Genomic DNA, 9,430 nt, shown 5'->3' on the forward strand with positions numbered 1-9,430 from the left:
AACCAGATATCACAAATAAAATACAGATAGCTGCAGGCAAAGAGTATCAAGAGTAAGTTACACCTTGTATGCTCAGATTGCCCAGGATATGGGCAAATTTTGGAGCCAAGTGCTTACTAGGTCAATGGAAAGAGGGCCAATAGCAGCAGTGCCTTCCCCTGTTTTAAGGGAGGAAAGCCAGCCCTGGTTTTCACAAGCCCAGAGCAACCCACACAGGGAGGGGAAGCTCAGCTTTAAAAGAAACATCTTAGTGGCCTAGCCAGGAGTCAGCAGTCACAGTATAGGTCTGCCAAAGCAGATATACAATACACGTGTGAAAGATGATGAAACAAGCTTTTCTGGTCAGTAAAATTTAAGTTAAGCCAAGCTGACTTTCCATACCTCAATACATGCAGATTTTTTTTTTCCCCCTTTTGATTTCAACTCTTCCAATAGAAAGTATTGATGACCTCAATGCTGGAGTGCTGGCTTTTAAGAAAATTAAATGTGCATTAATTTTTTTTTCTTCCTTGTAGAGAAGGGGAACCAAAAGAAACAAATGTAGAAAAATATGGGAAACCTACTGAAAATGTGTTCATTTCCCCCATACCCCTCAACTCGCCCATCATAAAACACAAAATTAGTGCAGCTCATGTTTTCATCAAAATTGCACTGTAACTCAAAGAGCAATATGACTGGAAGTCTCCTGGTCCCTACATGGGAGTGTAGTTTTAATAGATACTAAACAAAAATCTCTAAATTAAGTTTGCCTTTATATATTCTTTTAAAATATAAAAGCCTCTGGCCCCAGGCAGCTGCCCTCCAAGGCCTTCAATGTCGGTAATGTGACAGTCTACTTCTTGGTTCAAGTTTTAACAAAAATAAAACTCTAGTCCCATGGTTAATTGCACTTTGTAATTTAGAGGAGCATTCTTCAAATAACCAGGTTCAGCTGGTTAGGCAGTTAGAATAGGAAAAAAAGGTCTAAGATGGGAGGTAGACAAAGTGGCAAGTAGAAGAACCATGTGGAGGTCAAACAAAGGAGAGAAAACCCATGAAAGAGGAAACCACAGACTGGAATGAAAGCCTCTGGGCATGAAAACGCTCAGGCGCACCAACTTCCATGATTGGCCTGAGCATACGTTCTCTTTGAGTTCCTTTCACTGTTTGGTCTTGGGTACAAGCCCAATTTTGCATGTACTAGCTCCACCAATTGTTGGGCTGCACCCCACAGGCCTACAAGGCCAGTACTTGCCCAGTTTTATGACTGAAGAGAGAGTCTGGAATTGGCAGTAGCAATATCAGTGGTGTAATGGACCAGTAACCACCTTGTGTGGTGGACAGCAGGCAAGACATGGTGACAGTGTTCCCTGTAAATTTCCCTATATGGAAATCAGTATAGAGACAATTTACAGGATTATTTCACAATTGTTTCTTTGTCTCTCTAACACTTCTGCCACCACTGGAAATTTTAATCTGTTTATTTTTAATCTTTAAATTAAACAAAATTAATCCCTTAATTTGTAATTGTTTAATGCAGCCATATGTCAATCAAGAAAGATGTCATATTCTTATATGACTCCTAACTTCTGGGCTTTAGGTTATTTTTGTAAGCATAACAGTTTAAGCTACTTTGAATAATCACCACTTCCAAAGACTCTCTCTCCTGGCTTCAAGAGGCTAACAAAATATAGAGATCTATTTACCACAGAATAGTATGGCCTGAGGATATAATGAATACTGACTGTGAGCAACGGTATTTGTCAATTGGAAATTTATCAGTTCTACAGAGAAAGCTGCTTCTCAGTAAGTGATGAAATGTCTCGCTCCATTTTTAATGTTTGATTGCTGACAGTTTTCAGCACTCATTTCTCCCCCTTTTCCACTCGGCCCATATCTGGAAAGAGTACACCTGGACAATCTGATAGAAAAATCCCATTGCTCCCTTTTTGATACATTTTTGTTGTTGCTGTCATGTCTGATTACTTGCAACCCCATGGACTGCAGCACAGCAGGCTTCCCTGTCCTCCACTATCTCCTTGAATTTGCTGAAATTCATCTGCATTGAGCCAGTGATGCCATCCAACCATCTCATCCTCTGTTGCCCCCTTCTCCTCAGTCTTTCCCAGCATCAGTGTCTTTTCTAATGAGTCTATTCTTCGCATCAGGTGGCCAGCATTTTGCAAACCCCATCAATCCCAAACCCATGTAGGAATCCTAACTCCAGCAACCAGTGGAATATAAGCAAAATAAAATTTGAAACCTCTTGATTCTTCTTTCACTTAAGTTTGCTGATTACACTCTCCCCAGAATGCCTCAGGTGATATCTTTTCAAATTATTTTGGGCTGCGTGCTATGTCATCAGGCTGAACATCTAAATGAATTTTCAGTGAGAAAGTGATCTGTCCTCCAGCAAACTGCAAGACACATTATAGTAAAGATGGAAGCCATACTAATAGGATTAAGAACACAAAATAGGTAGTGAGGCAGTAGAGAAGTAAAGAAAAATCTGGGAATAAATCTTGAGGTGAAGTGAAAAATAGGAGATACAGTGCAATATCTGTGAAAAGCTAGTCATATTACAGGCATCTGTTTTAAAAGGATGGAGATTATAAAGAAAAACCTCCTTAAGCAGTTGCAATTATTAAAATTATTTTTGATATTTGACATCTAATATCTCATTTCTACTTAAAAACCTATGCAAAATAATTTGTCTACTAAAACTATTGGTGCTTCAATAGAAGTGACTGCAATAAGACTTACTCTGTTGTGTCAGTAATCGTTAGAAAAGTTTTACATGCTAAATTTTGTATGCTAAAATCTTGGATATAATTATATTATTCATTGTTTTGAGATTCACTTTTGGTTTAGCTGGTTACTGGCACTTTTATTTATTTATTTATTTTTACTTTTAGGAAGTGTTCAAAAGTGCTCCATTTCTATGGTTTCCCTAGATATCTTCTAGCATTTGCTTTTTTTTTTTTTTTTTAATTTTAACTGGAGGCTAAGCATTTGCTTTCTTAAATGCCTATTTGACAGGCATTTTACACTCAGTCACTGTATGCCTGCAGAGCTTTTCCAGAAACTGATCTCTTTTTGAAATCAGTGGGGTTTAAATATTTATGGTGCAGCTGTAGAGGTGTGAAAGTATATAAATTTAGTGTTCATAATTTTCACAATTCTCCTCTTGTATACATATTTCTCACAGGGAAAACTTTTTTAAAAGTGTCTTTAATTGTGAGATTGTCATCTAAGTTAACACCTGGATAACTATATCAAAACAAAATGATGAATGGGTTCATTTGTGATTTTTGGTAATGAATTCTTGAAGGTGGTTATATTTGCAATAGGTCTTAATAAGAAAAAGAAAAGAATGAAATCTTTGATTTACTTTGAAATGAGGACAGTGAAATTGTATTTTGGACTTTTCAGATTAAAGACAAAATCAAAATAAATTTAGATGAGCATTCCAAAAGCATAGTAAGGAGCTTACTTGTCAATCCAGTAACTGATAATAACCATTGAATAATTTTAAATGGCACCCCACTCCAGTACTCTTGCCTGGAAAATCCCATGGATGGAGGAGCCTGGTGGGCTGCGGTCCATGGGGTTGCTAAGAGTTGAACACCACTGAGTGACGTCACTTTCACTTTTCACTTGCATGCATTGGAGAAGGAAATGGCAACCCACTCCAGTGTTCTTGCCTGGAGAATACCAGGGATGGGGGAGCCTGGTGGGCTTCCGTTTATGGGATCGCACAGAGTCAGACACGACTGAAGCGACTTAGCAGCATCCCTAAGATAATTAATATATAGAATGATGAATAATTGATAGAGAATAATTAGTAGTGATGGAATAGTTATAAATTATAAATCATAAATCACAAATGCTGTGTTTTACCTTGATCACATCAGTTTCAGATTAAGTTTCTGTCTATCCCAATCAACTGAATATCAAGGAAGTGAAACAAAAGCTGATTAAATGTAGTAACCATAGTTTTTACTACAGTTTTACAAATCAGTGGCAGAAGAAATATGATTATTTAGTTTTACAAATCAGTGACAGAAGAAATATGATTACTATTAGGGAGTGTTTGAAATCTAATGGATGCAAATTATTCTCCAAAGACCACTAAGTTATCTCTAGGATATAAGATTTCAAAATAATTTTGTGGTGAAAATTCACCAAAGATATTTAATCAGCATTACCACATGACAAAGTTTAGTTTTAATCACTTTTATCAGTGGGTAAGTGTCCTGGGAATAACATACAAATTAAGGATGAAAAATAGCACATTCACATTCAGAATGAAAAACAATACAGACATGTTGAAGGCGAGAGCAATGAGTTCCTGAAAGTTTGTTATGAATTATATTTTAAAGGTTACTCAGACATCAACTAGGTTTTGGCAAAGATTACTTTTCTCACAAATAATATAAATATAATTCAGGCATATTCAGTTTGTCCTTCTGTGTTGAGAAGCAGAGAGAAAAGAGAGAGAGATGATAGAGAGAAAGGTGGGGAGGGAGGTAGAGAGAGAGAAAGGACTGGTAGAGAGATACATATATAGATAAAGAAAACTGGGTGTTAGTCATATTCTGTGAACAGTATGACATTATTTGGATCTAGGAGCAAGGAAAGAAAATGTGGTATATAAAATTAGTTTGAATAATCCATGACCTATTTCAGTTCAGTTCAGTCACTCAGTCCAGTTCGACTCTTTGTGACTCCATGAACCGCAGCACCCCAGGTCTCCCTGTCCATCACCAACTCCCAGAGTTCACCCAAACCCATGTCCATCAAGTCGGTGATGCCATCCAGCCATCTCATCCTCTGTTATCCCCTTCTCTTCCTGCCCTCAATCCTTCCCAGCATCAGGGTCTTTTCCAATGAGCCAACTCTTGGCATCAGGTGGCCAAGTATTGGAGCTTCAGCTTCAACATCAGTCCTTCCAAAGAACACACAGGACTGATCTCCTTTAGGATGGACTGATTGGATCTCCTTGGTGTCCAAGGGACTCTCAAGAGTCTTCTCCAACACCACAGTTCAAAAGCATCAATTCTTTGGTGTTCAGCTTTCTTTATAGTCTTACTCTCACATCTATACATGATCACAGGAAAAACCATAAGCCTTGACTAGACGGACCGTTGTTGACAAAGTCATGTCTCTGCTTTTTAATATGCTGACTAGATTGGTCATAACTTTCCTTCCAAGGAGTAAGCGTCTTTTAATTTCATGGCTGAAATCACCATCTGCAGTGATTTTGGAGCCCAGAAAAATAAAGTCAACCACTGTTTTCACTGTTTCCCATCTATTTCCCATGAAGTAATGGGACCAGATGCCATGATCTTCTTTTTCTTGAGCTTTAAGCCAACTTTTCGCTCTCCACTTTCACTTTCATCAAGAGGCTCTTTAGTTCTTCTTCACTTTCTACCATTTGGTTGGCATCATCTGCATAACTGAGGTTATTGATATTTCTCCCGGCAATCTTGATTCCAGCTTGTGCTTCCTCTAGCCCAGCGTTTGTCATGATGTACTCTGCATATGAGTTAAATAAGCAGAGTGACAATATACAGACTTGACATACTCCTTTTCCTATTTGAAACCAGTCTCTTGTTCAATGTCCGGTTCTAACTGTTGCTTCCTCACCTGCATAGAGCTTTCTCAAATGGCAGGTCAGGTGGTCTGGTATTCCCATCTCTTTCAGAATTTTCCATTTTGAGTTTATTTTTGTGTGCGGTGTTAGAAAGTGATCTAGTTTCATTCTTTTACAAGTGGTTGACCAGTTTTCCCAGCACCACTTGTTAAAGAGATTGTCTTTACTCCATTGTATATTCTTGCCTCCTTTGTCAAAGATAAGGTGTCCATATGTGTGTGGATTTATCTCTGGGCTTTCTATTTTGTTCCATTGATCTATATGTCTGTCTTTGTGCCAGTACCATACTGTCTTGATGACTGTGGCTTTGTAGTAGAGCCTGAAGTCAGGCAAGTTGATTCCTCCAGTTCCATTCTTCTTTCTCAAGATTGCTTTGGCTATTCGAGGTTTTTGTATTTCCATACAAATCTTGAAATTATTTGTTCTAGTTCTGTGAAAAGTGTGGCTGGTAGCTTGATAGGGATTGCATTGAATTTGTAAATTGCTTTGGGTAGTATACTCATTTTCACTATATTGATTCTTCCAATCCATGAACATGGTATATTTCTCCATCTATTAGTGTCCTCTTTGATTTCTTTCATCAGTGTTTTATAGTTTTCTATATACAGGTCTTTAGTTTCTTTAGGTAGATATATTCCTAAGTATTTTATTCTTTTCGTTGCAATGGTGAATGGAATTGTTTCCTTAATTTCTTTTTCTACTTTCTCATTATTCGTGTATAGGAATGCAAGGGATTTCTGTGTGTTGATTTTATATCCTGCAACCTTACTATATTCATTGATTAGCTCTAGTAATTTTCTGGTGGAGTCTTTAGGGTTTTCCATGTAGAGGATCATGTCATCTGCAACAAAGATCTAAATGTAAGATCAGAAACTATAAAACTCCTAGAGGAGAACATAGGCAAAACACTCTCAGACATAAATCACAGCAGGATCCTCTATGATCCACCTCCCAGAATTCTGGAAATAAAAGCAAAAATAAACAAATGGGATCTAATTAAAATTAAAAGCTTCTGCACAACAAAGGAAACTATAAGCAAGGTGAAAAGACAGCCTTCTGAATGGGAGAAAATAATAGCAAATGAAGCAACTGACAAACAACTAATCTCAAAAATATACAAGCAACTTATGCAGCTCAATTCCAGAAAATAAACGACCCAATCAAAAAATGGGCCAAAGAACTAAATAGACATTTCTCCAAAGAAGACATACGGATGGCTAACAAACACATGAAAAGATGCTCAACATCACTCATTGTTAGAGAAATGCAAATCAAAACCACAATGAGGTACCACTTCACACCAGTCAGAATGGCTGCGATCCAAAAATCTGCAAGCAATAAATGCTGGAGAGGGTGTGGAGAAAAGGGAACCCTCCTACACTGTTGGTGGGGATGCAAACTAGTACAGCCACTATGGAGAACGGTGTGGAGATTCCTTAAAAAATTGCAAATAGAACTACCTTATGACCTAGCAATCCCACTTCTGGGCATACACACCGAGGAAACCAGAATTGAAAGAGACACATGTACCCCAATGTTCATTGCAGCACTGTTTATAATAGCCAGGACATGGAAACAACCTAGATGTCCATCAGCAGATGAATGGATAAGAAAGCTGTGGTACATATACACAATGGAGTATTACTCAGCTGTTAAAAAGAATTCATTTGAATCAGTTCTGATGAGATGGATGAAACTGGAGCCGATTATACAGAGTGAAGTAAGCCAGAAAGAAAAACACCAATACAGTATACTAACACATATATATGGAATTTAGGAAGATGGCAATGACGACCCTGTATGCAAGACAGGGAAAGAGACACAGATGTGTATAACGGACTTTTGGACTCAGAGGGAGAGGGAGAGGGTGGGATGATTTGGGAGAATGACATTCTAACATGTATACTATCATGTGAATTGAATCGCCAGTCTATGTCTGACGCAGGATGCAGCATGCTTGGGGCTGGTGCATGGGGATGACCCAGAAAGTTGTTATGGGGAGGGAGGTGGGAGGGGGGTTCATGTTTGGGAATGCATGTAAGAATTAAAGATTTTAAAATTTAAAAAATAAAAAACTAAAATTAAAAAATAAAATAAAATAAAATAAAATGCATGAAAGGCAAAAAAAAAAAATAAATAAAGTTGTGACATGCAGAATCTTTAGTTATGACATGTAGAATTTAGTTCCCTAACCAGGGATTAAACCCAGGTGCTCTGCATTGTGAGTGTAACAGCTTAGCCACTGGACCACCAAAGAATTCAGGACAATTCAAGTTGATTCTAGTTTTTGTCTATTATAATAAAGTTACCATGAACATTCAAAAAAAAAAAAAAAAAGAATTTTCCACAGTTTATTATGATGTCCTGGTTAGGAAATTCAATAAAATTTAGTATTTTTGTGGCAGTTTGGGTTTTGTTTATTTTCTTCCTATGGAGATTTTCTCATTTCTGCCAAGATGATGAAAACCACACTCCAAGGGGAATGGGTATAAAAGGCATTGCTAAAAAAAAAAAAAAAAAAAAAAAAAGGCATTGCTTACGCAGGGTTTCTAGAGGATTCCAGGATCTCCAATACACTCTTTAGAGAAATGTATTATGCTCCTGGCTCCTGGTAATAATATTTACTAATAGCTTACATTTCTACTGAGCCTCTACTCTGTATTAGAATTTTCAGCCACCATTGCACCTGTCTACATAAAATTTTGGAGAAACAGTTAGCTGGCCTTCCCTGAAAACCAAACAAAACAAAACAAAATGAAACAAAACACTGATATCCTTCTGTATTGAATTGATTGCAGGAAACTGAGAAAAATAAATAAATCAATAATGGTTTCCTGTTTTAAATTTGTACTATGCTACTGATGAAATTAAACGCTGCTTGCTCTTTGGGAATAAAGCTATGACAAACCTAGACTGCATATTAAAAAGCAGAGACATTACTTTGCTGATGAAGATCCATCTAGTCAAAGCTATAGTTATGTATGGATATGAGAGTTGGACCTTAAAGAAAGCTGAGTTCTGAAGAACTGATGCTTTTGAACTGTGGTTTGGAGAAGACTCTTGAGAGTCCCTTGGACTGCAAGGAGATCCAACCAGTCCATCCTAAAGGAAATCAATCTTGAATATTCATAGGAAGGACTGATGCTGAGGCTGAAGCTCCAGTACTTTGGCCACCTGATGCGAAGAACTGACTCATTCATTGGAAAAGGCTCTGATGCTGGGAAAGATTGAAGGTGGGAAGAGAAGCGGACAACAGAGGATGAGATGGTTGGATGGTATCATCAACTCAATGGACATTAGTTTGAGCAAGTTCTGGGAGTTGGTGATGGATAAGGAGGCCTGGCGTGCTGCAGCCCATGGGGTCTCAGAGAGTCAGACACGACTGAGTGACTGATTTGAACTGAACTGAATTACTCAAGTCATTATATTAATATAAATAAAAAACACTTTTCTGAGAAAAGTCATATCAGTGGGATGTCGCAGTGATAGACAGCTATCTAAATTATTCAAATGTTACAGTAAAATGTAATTTGCTCAATAATTCACCATTAAAATGGGTAAATAAGCCTAAGAATCAGTAGGAAATCTGAACAAAGCTATGCTGGGCATACACACCGAGGAAAGCAGAATTGAAAGAGACACATGTACCCCAATGTTCATCGCAGCACTGTTTATAATAGCCAGGACATGGAAACAACCTAGATGTCCATTGGCAGATGAATGGATAAGAAAGCCGTGGTACATATACACAATGGAGTATTACTCAGCCGTTAAAAAGAATTCATTTGAATCAGA

This window comes from Ovis aries, chromosome 15 (assembly GCF_016772045.2).
Source record: "Ovis aries strain OAR_USU_Benz2616 breed Rambouillet chromosome 15, ARS-UI_Ramb_v3.0, whole genome shotgun sequence".
In the NCBI taxonomy this organism is placed as follows: Eukaryota; Metazoa; Chordata; class Mammalia; order Artiodactyla; family Bovidae; genus Ovis; species Ovis aries.